Raw genomic sequence first — 13,495 nt, 5'->3', positions numbered from 1 at the left:
ATAACCAAGTGCCTGGTAATGATGAGCTGTGCATTAAGCCAGAACATAAAAACAAAACAACAAAAACCCCACTAGAAATTCCACTCTACAGCAGAGTCTTAGAGGCTCATGCTGCTTTTGCCATTTAATTTGCCACAGGATAATTAGAGCCTCCTGCGACGAATTTCACTTTGCAGAGAGGGAGATGGAGACCCTTCAGCACAGTCTCCCTCTGTGCATAAGGCATTCCTCTTCTGTGACTCTTTTTTTGCCAGCATGGGGTGCAGGGGCTGGCAATTGACCACAGAGGATTGAGAGAGCACTTTTACTCAAGGATATAACAGTGTTTATGCCTTTTATTTTTCCAAGTGAGATAAGCTTATTACTTTTGTTAGTACATTAGAAAAAGACAATAAATAGATTTGAAGTGGTTGGAGAAGGGAGAGTTTGTATTGTTTGTGGCCCTGTAAGATTTCATACTTATTGCAGTAAAGGCTCGTTTTCTCCCATGGATTTCTATAGGTTCTTGAAATTACCCCTTTAATTTTTCTGCGGGGTCATAACACCTCTCTGGAGTGGAAATAAATGTATTTTCTTGTTTTGTAACACGTTACAAAGATTGTTCTTTTTCCCTTGGGAATTTGGCTCTTTACTCTGGTGAATGGCAGATTTTATTTTTTAAAAAATCATATTTCTCTGTTACAATGAAGGACATACATATACCTGATCACCTAGACATGCACATAGACACGGATCAGAAAAATGCCACCAGATTCTACACCTCTGCATATAGAAATAATTCTTTGCAATAAGGGTTAATTTTTTTAACCTTCTTTGTGTTGGGCACAAGCAAGAAATGGATAAAAAGAAATCTGTGCATGCAATATACTGAACTATCCTTGCTCTTTGCTTGTGGTTATTTTAGTCTTTCCAATACTATTTAAAATATTACATCAAACACTCCATTCACTTCTGTTTACTTAATGAACTGACTAACATTATTATTTTCAAAGAAAGCCCTTACATTTCATGAGTCCTGCAGCTCTCTTCTCTGGTACTGTTATACAATTTATATTGGACTTGATTTTCCTGTATATATATCCCCGTCTCATGTTTGCACTTACACTACAAAATTTAAATTACATTATTCAATCTCGCAGCTGCCCTACATCTCACCTGGTATATTACAATAAGCTAATCCTTCCTAGTGAGTCTCAATTTCTCTATGGATGCAAATTAAAACTAGTTAAAAAGAAATGCATTTAAATCCCCAAATATGTGTGTACATGCTGACTGCATTCTTGTGTCAGATAAACCTCAGATTTTTCTGTAACTTCCAATAAGTCTCAAATATACTGCACATATAAAGTGGAATAATCTGTGTGTGTCTGTATTGGAGGTACAGCAATACAGAAAGTGTTACACAGTTTTTAAGTCAATGACAATAATGGATTAAACCCAATTTTTATATTAAATCTGAAGATTAGCTTTCTCTGTAAAACTTGGAACAGATATCTTATGACTTCTCAAACCCATGTTTTGGTCTAGTCATGGCATTTCCAAATTCTGGCTCTAGTCAGATATCAATAAAATATTCAGGACCCTTGACTCCTCACAGACAAACTCAGTGGAGAAACCTGCACTATAGTAGACACTGGAAAAGGAGCTTTTCTTTCGAATATTTCTTCTAAAGCAACTTTCTGTGTGCTGGAGGGAGAAACAATTCCAGGCTGAGTAATGCAAAAGAGACAGCCTGTGGATCTGATGTGATTCTAGGAGACAAGAGAACAAAACACTTTTTGAATCAGAAAATCATTAAGGTTGGAAAAGACCTTTAAGATCATCAAGTCAAACCATTAACCCAGCACTACGAAGCCCACCACTAAACTATGTCCCTAACTGTCACATCTACACATCTTTTAAATACATCCAGGCATGCCTACCCACTTCCATGGCCTGTTCCAGTGCTTGATCACCTTGTACCTCAGATGTATGGAGCAGGGAGACATTCATATTCCTGGTCACCTATGTGAGGGATTCAAACAAAATCCCTAGCAGTGCAGCTCAACCTGTATAAGCTGCTAACAGGAGAAAGACAAAATCATGACAAGACTCAGCTGGCAATGTAGCAGGCATGGCAAGGAGGTACAAAGGTGTGGGTAGGCTCTTGGTGACCCACTCATGGCTTCAGGTCTTCTCTGGGGTGGCCAAGTTGACTCTACCAGATGAGCACAAGAATTCCAGATGTGGGCCAGTTGACATCAGTATAGATATATATACAGGCACCCCCTCGGAGTGTAACAGAGAGACAGGCCAGTCAGAGTGGGATATCAGCTGGAATAGATCATGCAATCATGCAATGGTTTGTGTTGGAAGGGACCTCAAAGATCATCCAGTTCCAATCTCCCTGCCGTGACACCTTCCACTAGACCAGGTTGCTCAAAACCTCATCCAACCTGGCCTTGAATACTTTCAGGGATGGGGCAGCCACAGCTTCTCTGGGCAGTCTCTTTCAGTGCCTCATCAGCCTAGTAAAGAATTTTTTCTGAATATCTAATCTAACTAACTCTACTTTCTGTCAGTTTAAAACCATTTCCCCTTGTCAAAACATACCCTTGCTAAAAGTCTCTTTCTGGCTTACTTGCTGCAGGTTTTCACTTTCTTGATATAGATTTGCTCAGAAGTCCAGACATCACAATTTTTGGATCCTGCCCCTGAACCCCAAAGTAGGAGCTGCACATTGTCTACATCTCTGCCAAGCTCATGTAACATGGTCACCCACCCAGCCATCCAAATACCAGTGTTTAACATCTCTGTCTCACCTGCTTCTCCTGCACATCATGTTTTATTTTTATATCTAGAATTTACAGTTTCACCCTGCAGCACCCACTAAAGTGCACAAACACATAAGAAGGAATCACGTTCACTGCAGCAGTACTAACTCCAGCAAATGGAGATGACAACTGCCTTTCCTCCCCCTGGCTGTCCATCTCCTGTGAGGGAAAGAAAAGGCAGCCCCTAAAAAGAGACTGAAAAAGAAAGTCACATGAACCAACACAAATAGCAGCATCTTACACAAAGAACAGACTCAATTACCAGGGCAAGGGACCTGGTGGGAGTGGCATACTCACCATGCTGTGCTGCCAATTACAACAGAACTTGACTGCATTGTGATGGAAAAGACACTATTTTTTTCCCTTCCTTATAGCTACTTTGGTAATAGGCAATTTATCTTCATAGCAGTGGGAAAGAAAATACTCTAGTGGAAGTGGTGTATAGCAATTGACTGTGAAGTAGGCAGAAAGAAATGCAGAGAAGAAACCTTTCCTGGGGCCACCATCACTCTTGTGCACCACAAAATACTTCCTTAAAAATTAAAAGGGGGGGCTTTTTTATCTTCCTTTATATTTGCCCAGGGTCTAATTCTACTGCCTGGCCATCTAGCAAAGAAATTCATATGGCTGAATTTCATCCACAAATTTTGCACCTCCCTTTGCAGCACCATGGGAGCACCTCCAAACCCAGTAGCACCCAGTAGGCCACTCCCATCTGCTTTGATCTTCTGCTCTTCTGGTGATTTCTATGTGCTGTTTTGCTCTGCAATGGGATCCTGAGGTATATTCTGGCCTTAGAGAGTATTTTCACTATTTGACCTGGCTAATCAGAACCAGTTTTCAAACTCCATTTTCATTAACTTGGAAAAAAAAGAGTAGTTTCAGACAAAGCTGATGGTAAACAGATGCTATATTCAGTCAATATAGGTACTCTTGGTTCTCTAGGTACTCAAACACAGGGATGAGTCTGAAAAGAACAAAACCTTCCCAGCACTTGTTTTAATGAGTAGGCTTTCTTGCATTTGATCATCTGTTTTCTCAGAGGAAAATGTTAAGAAGGCTTGTCGTTAGCCGGAGGCAATTCCCTACCCAATATAACACAGATGTGGAGGAGTGAACTGCTGATGCTCCATGTCACACACAGCCCACTCCCTCCCTGTCCTCAACTACTGTTGCAGTTGCAGCCAGGCCACTGGATGTACAGCCTGGAATCATACCATCAAAATAATTGAGAAACAATAACTGCTGTAGCTAAGCAAACCAAGGCAGCTTGCAGAGACTGTCAATCTCCACACTTACAAGCTGCAATCTATTTTCACCACCGTAGGCTGCCAGGTTAATTAAATGGGACTCCTTGTGGTGACAGGAAGGAAGTCAAGCAGCAAGTGTTTGTAGAAATAGACTTTAAAGTGAACAGCATATGAGAAAGGGAAGAAATTTCCTGGGAACACATGTTTTTGTACATTTCTTGGGAGACGTGTTATGCCTTGGCTGCTGCAAAGGGGACCATCCCTTCCTAAGTGATGTCCTAGTTAGCCCTGGTGCAGTAACACCTCTATTCCTCACTTCTAGGGATGCTGGGATGAATCCTCGGCTCAAAGTGTTTTGTCATCAGTGCTACTCCCTGGCAAAAAGCCTGGTCCAGAGAGCTACTGAACACCTCCAGTTTCCATATTTTTCAGGATAAGCCCTGAAAGTCCTCACTTGTTTTTCTTTTTTACTTTTTTCTTTCTTTTTTTTTTTTTTTTACAGCAAGTGAGCTAAGGGTCCGGTGTTTCATTCTCTTTTATGACTTATAAAACTCATTCTCCCTTCAATATAGAAGCAGCAGCATCCTTCTTTGTGCCTGGAAAAAATGCACAATTACCACAATTAAAACAGCCATATAACATCTGACCACTTTATTTTTCATATTACGGTGAGAACGCTGCAGGATTTTCCTAGACTTGACAGCAGGACTAGAAAAATAACCATTTTCAGGAGTTCCCATTTCCTTATCCAGTATCTCCTCACCTTGACTCCTTTAGGAACTCAGAGCTCTAAAGTCTCAAAGTCATGTAAGTAGTTGTCTATTATTATTAATCACATCAATTTTGTTAACTGCTTGGTTCAGTGCAACTGTTAACACTTATCCAGCTTGTGTCATCCATTGATGATATTCCCTCCAAATTAAGGTACATCAATCCTTCCTTGAGTGATTTTCATACCAGGTTCCTGTGGTTAGAGAAAGGGGATGAATACAAGGTTATATACATATATATTTCAATTCACATCACCTGTTTTGTTTATTTAACCTGCAGAGCTATGTAAAAGGGCTGTAGATTACCTGTGGCATCACTAAAGTTGCCCAGTAAGTTCATAATGGTGATAGGGAAAAGGGCCACCTAGATTGTCAGAAGCGAGGTTAAGCTGCAGGACATAAACCTGCTGGCTGAATTGAGCAGATCAGTGTGAATGACCCTAAACCACTTCTGTTCTTCTTCAATACAGAGTAGTTCTGGTGGACTTGGTATTGCTTGGACAGACTGTTTTGCACCATAGAGCTGAACCTAACTTAATAAATCATGATTCCCACAATATCCTTTAATGGTCACTTGTCCATTCAGTAAACAAATTCTGAAGCCACATCTTAAAAGATCGATTCTTATCATTTTTTAGGTGGATTCCTTTTATTCTCCCATAAATTCCATCTCTGACTTCCCTAGAACAATTTCTTTTCTATATTCTTATTATTTAGACTATTTGTCTGGGTATGAATATCCACTCTTTTCATTTATGTGCAGAACCAATTTTATTACTAAATAGACAACAAACAAAATCAATCCTTTCTTCTCATATGGAAAAATAAAGAATTTAATGGAAAAGGATGGCTTCTCTATAGGTTTCTGAGAAATCTTACTCAATTTAGAACAGAAAAATACCCAATTCTCTGTCATGTTTTGTGTGAGTTCAGAGTTATTCCTGTGAAACCCTTTGGCATAATTCCTGTTCACCCATTTTACACTTTCCATAAGATCTGTAAGACGGTTTATGCGCAAGAAAGAAAACCTTGGCTGTTTTTAATGCTTCATTCCTTTCAAAATAAGTATAGAGCTCAGCAAAAATGGCTATCAGACCCCAAGTATCAATGACCATTCTTTATGCTAATCTTTCCATTTCCTGCTATTACCAGTTCCAGGGTCAGCAGCAAAAAAAAATAATCCTGAACTATTGTAAAATCATCTGTCATTTTATTTTCTCCCCTAACTCTCTTAAAGAATGTCTGCAATGAATTACCTCCATGTCTGAAATGAATTACTACTCCATCCCACACAAACACACCATCATTACCTGCCCCAAGCAAGGTCTGGAACTATATTGCTCTTGTATGTTAAACAATAGTCAAGCAATGGTGAGATGCAATTGATTATGTGAAATGTTAGAAAGCCTTAGTAAATCAGCTTCTCTGAAGTCATCTGGGCTTTAAGTTAGCTGGTTTTGGTTTAAAAGGTTATTACTCTTTTTCTTTTTTTCTTTCTTTCTTTCTTTCCTGCTCTTTCTGTCTTTTCTTCTCTGCTCTCTCTTTTACATTTTACTTTCATTTTTCTGTTGCTTTTTCTTTTGTTTTCTTTTAATTTCTTGTTTCCTTTTACTTCTTTCCTCCCTCCCTCCCTCCCTCCCTCCCTCTCTCCCTTCCTTCCTTCCTTCCTTCTCCCTCGCTTCTTTCCTCCCTTTCATTATTCCGTTCCTTTTTTTTACATTGAAAATTATCTTGATGCTAACACTGCAGAAAGGAAATTGTCCACATTTTTGAGAACCATGCCCTGTCATTCCCAAGACCTTACTGCCTCACCAAATCCTGACTCTCACTACAGACAGGGATAAACTTTTTGTCTTGAAGCCAGATTGGCGCCTTGCTCTCATCTCTTTCACTGGAAACAGTTGCTTCATTCTTCAGATGCCTAGAAACGTTCATCTCATTTTCAGTCTTAAATTATTCATAGTATTTTATACTAGTTCAGTTGCTTTTATCTCTTGCCAGTGTTTACCTGCTTGAAATATTATATTTTGTATGTTCCTGTCTGCATTTGTTTTCCTATAACAGGCAAGACAAGTCACCTTAATAGGTAGTTCTCTTCCTTTGTTTGTTTGTTTGTTTGTTTGTTTAAGAGTGTTCTATTATAATTTAATTTTATTTCTTTAGGAGCAAATTTACCTAAATCAGAAGAAGCCACCCATCACTGCTTGTCATTCAAGTAATGCCACACTGATAAAACTGTTATCTAGAGGTAGTGCTCCCCACTACATTGCAATTAAAATTCCCCTAAACTACTAATTGCAATTAGAACACTACTTTCATATAACAACGGGCAGCCTATTAAGTGTTAAAATGGAGTTTGGGAGGAAGACAAACCAGCTCATCTCTTCAATTTTTAGCACAAAGGTGACCAAAGGTTATGCTGAGGTTTATGTACCATTTCAAACCAACCTTCCATCTGACCAGATTTCTAGCACCATTATACGAGCCATAAACAACACCATACATTTCCATTTTTTAATCAAAACCCATGTATAACAATGTCAGAGCAACAAGATCCCACAGGCATAGTGTCTGTAGCCTTTATAAAGATCACAGTGAAAATGGGGTTACAGTGAGATTTACTTTTAATGCTGTGATGCCCAGGCACTTTGTTTCTCACTGTTTTGACCCTTCTTTTCATTTCTCTGCTCAGGTATTGCTTCTATTTAAAGGTATTGAGTTAGTTTGAGGAGAAAATTTGCTGGATCAGAGTATAAATGAGAGCAATCTCTCCTAGAGCTGCTGTATAATGCAGATAAATCATGCCAAGAAGAGGTGAAGGCTGAACTGTGCTGGTGTTACCCTCACTCTGGTATTAGGCAAGAAATGCATGGAAATGAAAGATGAATGCATAGCAGGGCCACAGTTTGTACTGCAGCACCTTTTTGATGGCACAAATGAGAAAGTCAGTGGAGCTGCTGCATTGTATCAGTATAATGGGGGTCAGGATCCAGAGTAGCAGCACTGTATCTATTATTGGGAAATAACAGATACACACAAAGGAATAATCAGGTAGTGCTTTGCCCCACAGATTTCTTACTAGGTTTTGTGCATATTGGGATCAAAGGGCAAAACCTCCTTTTCAAGTGGTGTGCTGGGAAATGCATTGGGTTAGAGATTTGGGACTGATGTGCACTGAGATGTCTAAGACAGATTTCAAAAGCTTGTATGACGAGCACTGCAGGCATGGGGAATAAAAAGATTTGTAGTGTAGTCCCACACATTCTAGTCCAGATCAAAAAATTGCTTGCAGAGGTTGTTGTTTGCATCATCTGTTACTTACCAGCTGAAAAGTAAATAGTTGGAGATCCTGCCTCAAACACAGATCCATAATCATTTTGAATACTTAAAAATTTTTCGTAGGGTTTGTCCTCAGCCCACACCTGCAAGGAAAGGAAGTCATAGAATCATAGGATCACAAAGTAGTTTGGGTTGGAAGGAACCTTCAAGATCATCTGGTTCCAACCCCCTGCCATGGGCAGAAATACCGTCCACTACACCAAGTTGCTCAAAGCCCCATCCAACCTGGCCTTGAGCGCTTCTAGGGATGGGGCATCCAGAGCTTATCTGAGCAACCTGTTCTAGTGCCTCATCACCCTCATAGTAAAGAATTTCTCCCTAATATCTGACATAAACTTACAGTCCTTCAGTTTAAAGTCATTCCCCCTTCTCCTATCACTAGTCATCATCACCTCCATATCTAAAACATACTGTTCAGTGAGACAAGAAGATTTGCCAAGATTTTGAACAGAAAAGCGTGAAAATTCACTGCTTTTGGAGCATTGCTTGAAGAACAAATACAAAGGACCCCTGAAACATCCTAAGACAGCAACTATACAGCATCCATCCACTGATCGATTTTATGCAAAGGAGGCAATGGCACTGGCAGCATTGAAAACAGAAAATGTTTCTATTAAAATGGAGAAGCTCTTTGCTGAGTTTATCTTCTTTGCTGTATGCATAAAGGAGCTGAGAGCTGGTGGAGGATAGGATGAGACTGATTGGGAGTGGTAGGAATGATGCACAGATCTTTTCCATAATTAACCAGGAACAATAATTATACCTTAAAAGCAAAAGCCTGAAACAAAGGCTGAGTGGTGCAGGAGTTGTGCAGGAGTTTATTGTTTTAGGTATCTTCACTGGTGTATTTCTAAGCCAGGGGAAAGCCTTTTATACGGCTGTGGATGAGCCCTCACTTTATAACTGAACTTTAGATTTCATCAGTGACTTATCAGTGATAAATCGAGTGTCTCACAAGAAGTTCTGTTAAACCACTAAGCACTAGGAATTGCATCAGATCAGCAAACGCGAACAAGAAGCAGAGTCTGTCCGCAGAGCGGTGAATTACTTGGCAAGGGCTCAATCGCTTGGGGTGATTCCAGTGTTTATAACAGCAGAAGAGCAGTGATGCTTCTGGCTTCCAGTCTGCATACCCCATATGATGCTTAGCACCTTACTCTTTCTGATCAGACTCTGACACTGCTTCAGTGCCCTTCACCCAGCCACAAAACCTGCCTTCATTATTTACTGTTCACAAGAGGAAAACAATTCTCCGTAAAAGAGCCAGTGGGAAGTGGGAATTTTTATGGCTGACTGCAGAATTTTATTTTTTCTTTGCTCTTTATCAGCCCTGTGTATTGTCACCTCTTCACACCACTGCAGAGTCTGTCTGTTTGTCTCTCTGTTTACTTTAGGTATATTAATTCTTCACTGAATAAAGGTGCATTCACCAAGGGGCAAGTCACAAACCAGCTTCCTTGGCTGGCGTTTATGGTGAATTGGCTCCTATCCAAAACATCCGTCCTGGCCCATTTACAGCATTGTGTGGCTGGCAATCAGATGCTCTGCAGGGCCCTTAATGCTGTTGGCCATGGCTCTCAGCAGCTCTCATCTCAATAATGCAGCAGAGCAGCGAGTCAAGAGGCCACCGACACGGTTTGTGCCTATCATGAGGTTTTTTGGAGGATGTGGGCACACAGTCAAACCTCACTGAATTGGTACACTTTGATGAGTTACGGCTGTGCAGCTGGGGCAGCGTGTACTCAGCTCACTATCTGCAAAATAGAGGAATTTAGCATACGGAAAGAATAGCAAAGCAGTATTTTTCCATCTCTCAATTAGGAATGTGCCTCAGGACAGGAGCAGATTTACCAGGGATTTGGATATTTCTAGTGCATTTCTGTGCCTCTCAGCGTCAGCCAGTGTGTAATGCACTTCTACATCCTACGACATTGCCCCCCTCAGATGCATGGGACCTGCACCCACCCTTTTGAGGTTCAACAGCATGCTATTAGGCCTCCATAATTCAGCTGCAGTTGTCTGTATGTCCTTTCCTAGAGAGTCCTACAATCATAGCAGATTCATTCCCCAAAGCAGTAATATTTTATGTCATTAGGGCTGCTGTCTCTCAAAGGGATTCTTGTCCTCATTCCCTCCCACAAACTTTTGATGGATGCTTAAGAAGGGAAACAGGATGGTTAGAGGAAGTCTCTGAGAAGGAAAAAGAAGGGTTTGCACTTACCAAAAAGCAAAATTTGGGGCAAAAAAATGGAGGAATATCTCAGAGAAGGCAATCGCAAAGCTTCTTTCAAGCTCAGCAAATCACTTACTGGAGAAAAAGGCTGCAGTTATTCCAACAGCAGTTCCACAGATACTGAGTTTGGGGCATCCTCACTAAATCTACTTAAGAGTGCACTAAGGTAGTGGTAGTTCCAATTGTTTTGTACAACAACAGTACCCTCAGAGTTGTCTGCTGTTTCTGACTTAATCAATAAAGGCCATTAGAAGCTCACTTTTCTGCTAATACTACCATGAGTACATCTTGTTGGGAGGGTTTTTTTATGACATTAAAAGACACAGTGCATTGATTTCTCCTGAGAGATACAGCTTAGGGTTTTTGTCATCCCATCACATAACACAATTTTCTTGCTACATTTCTAACTGCTGGGACTCAATATTCACAGTCAATGAAACACCTTACTAAGTTTAAAAAAAAGACTTAAAGAGAAGTGAAAACAAATGTTTTTAAAATATTTATATAGATATAGATACAGCTGGTATGAGGATGTCTAGTCACCACATATCTATATGTATGCATATATATATATGTTTATTGATAATGAAAATACCACCATTTTTCGATTATTGTTCTTTAAAGAAAGTGGGTCCTAAATGTTCTCCTGAAAAGCATCTAACAGAGGTTCCCGAAGTGAAGTTCTCTGACTGACTATATATTGCATGCAGTAGAGCATGTTACATTCAAAACCTTTGTCCTTTCACAGCAAGCCGGACAGCTTTTCTGAGAGAATGAGTGCAGACCTCAGGACTTAAATGAACTTTTCCAAAGAGGCTCTGGGATCTGGACTTGAGCTGGCAGGTTCTTAATTTCTGTCTTCCTATTGTGGGATTGACAAACTTGTCCACAAATCAATACAATATCCTTAGGCCATGCCAAACTGATTTACTTCAAAATCATAGAATGACAGAGTGGTTGAGGTTGGGAGGGACCTTTGCAGATCATCTGGTGCAAGCCCCCTGCTCAAGCTGGACCACCTAGAGCCAGTTGCCCAGGACTCTGATCGGATGACTTTTGAATATCTCCAAGGATGGAGACTCCACAAACTCTTTGGGCAACAGCAGTTGCCAGCACTTCATTAATCTCCCAGTAAAAAAAAATTTTCTTTCCTAGCAGCTTCCACAGCCTATTGTCAGTCTTCTGAGCCCTGCAGCACCTCGTGCATTTAAAAACAGCAACATAGTTGAATTTGAATGCCAGAGAAGACCATTAAAAAAAGCATTATGTTAAAGATGCTCAGGTCACTTAAAAAAGGATTCATCTCCGGCAACTTTAGTTGACAGAACAAAGCCATTAGTTCCAAGCTGGTCCTCTAGGCAGTCCTGATATTCAGCAGAAAGAGACCAGTATCTCTAGAGCATGAGGAACCCCACCAAAACAAGTGCCTCAGGGAACAACTTGCACTTCAGAGGTGCTAGAGTATTTATAGTCTCATCATTACAGACAGTGCCTTGCTGCTGACACAAGACTGCTAAAATCAAGAGCACTGGATGCCTCTCTCAGCACAGAGGGGCTCATTCTCTGACTGCTACTGGAAATGGAACTGATGTTGGTCACAGAAAGGGAAAGTACTAACTCAGGCTTAGGGGACTAGGGGGTTGAGCATCTTCTGCTTTCTTCTTTAAAAAAGAAACTGGGATCTCTGAATGATTGGCCAATGAACCTTACACAGTTTGATAAAATGGAAACTAACGTCATAACAGTATTAGATTACAAAGAAGCCACATGTACATGAAGCCATATGTACATGAGGGAACAGATGTAAACATACTTGTCCTCTCTGCTCTTCTGGTCCAGGCTACTTTGAACGTCATACAACAGTGGATAAATAGACAGTTGATTGTATTTAAAATAAAGGTCTTCAAAATAAGGGGTTTGTACTTCAAATAAAGGTCTTTAACATAAGAGATTAAGGGAAAGATGTATGAATGGACTATATTTAATACACCTTTTACTGATTTGGAAAAGCAGTGAAGAGAGAAGAGGCAAGACTTGCAGATAACATGTAAGCATTGACAGGGCTAGAAGAGTCTAAGGAGGAAGTCCAGAGCCACCTCCCAGTGCAGAGGAACTACAGGAACTGAACCGTTGTCTGGGAAAACACAGATGAGAAAAATCAGAGGTGAGAATACAGAGTTTGGAGGGTCTAGCACATTGATAGATTCTGGAGGGTTTTAGGGGAGAACTGGTTGGTCGCTGTGAACAGCAGTTCAGGGAAATCATGCACTCAGTGCAGAACTGTGTTTATGAAAATTGCTAGAATATTAAAACTGGATTTTAAGAATAATATCACAAATGGCTTGATGTCACATGGCCACAGTGGCAGGAGCTTGGTAGGAATGCAGTTACTGGTTCAGGGAATTTCAAGTCAGACCTTCAGAAATTAGATTTCAGTGCCACTGAAAGTCACTGTAGTTTTTAAATAAAATAGAGAATAAAAATAAAGAAGAATAAAACAGATCTAAACAAACAACTCATTTTATTATTAAAGAAATAGATATTTTGGAGCAGAAGAAGTCTCACACAGCCAGAAAATGTTACAAAGAATGTAAAGTTGAAAGAGACAGGAACAGTCATTTTAAAGAAAAGGTAAATAAAGAAGTGTTTCATGGAAGTATATTACATCCTGAGTACTACAGAGACAGTAAATTGGCAGTCTTATTTACTCCCACTCATAAAATCAAAACAAGAACCATCCAGTGCAACTGAAGGGCAGTAAGTTTCCAAGAGATAAAAGGTATACTTCTAAAGACAATTTAAGCTGTAAAATTCACCGCAACACAGTACTGTTAAGCTAAAACTTAATCAGATTTGAAAAAGGAACAGATATTTATAAGAATAGCAAATATAACCAGGGTTAGGTTAGACAGGAGCTAATAGAAATACTTCAGACAAAGAAAAAAAGCTTCATTTTCTGCCAGAGGTTAGGATGAGCCTTCCTCTAGGGGAAGGTTTTTCCATAATTGGTCATGAAAGGTTTCTTATATTTTCTTGTGATGTACCAAAATGTGTAGTATTAGTCACTGTTGGAGAAAGAATACTGGATTA

The 13,495-nt window shown here is 40.0% G+C and overlaps 1 protein-coding gene and 1 long non-coding RNA gene across 19 annotated transcripts in view; one reads left to right on the top strand and one right to left on the bottom strand.

Annotated features, from left to right (window-relative positions):
- The window catches only part of TENM4 (teneurin transmembrane protein 4), a 1,582,078-nt gene that overhangs the window by 1,268,554 nt on the left and 300,029 nt on the right, over positions 1 to 13,495 (top strand). The window lies entirely within an intron of this gene.
- The window catches only part of LOC135409421 (uncharacterized), a 39,013-nt gene continuing 30,003 nt past the window's right edge, over positions 4,486 to 13,495 (bottom strand). Inside the window, exon 3 of one of the 2 annotated variants that reach the window (XR_010428179.1) lies at positions 4,486 to 5,027. This is a non-coding gene — a long non-coding RNA (uncharacterized LOC135409421). The remainder of the gene's footprint in view (positions 5,028 to 13,495) is intronic. The other variant, XR_010428178.1, reaches the window with a different exon arrangement.

Source organism: Pseudopipra pipra, chromosome 2, assembly GCF_036250125.1.
Source record: "Pseudopipra pipra isolate bDixPip1 chromosome 2, bDixPip1.hap1, whole genome shotgun sequence".
Lineage (NCBI taxonomy): Eukaryota > Metazoa > Chordata > Aves > Passeriformes > Pipridae > Pseudopipra > Pseudopipra pipra.
This window is presented reverse-complemented; position numbering and strand designations above follow the sequence as displayed.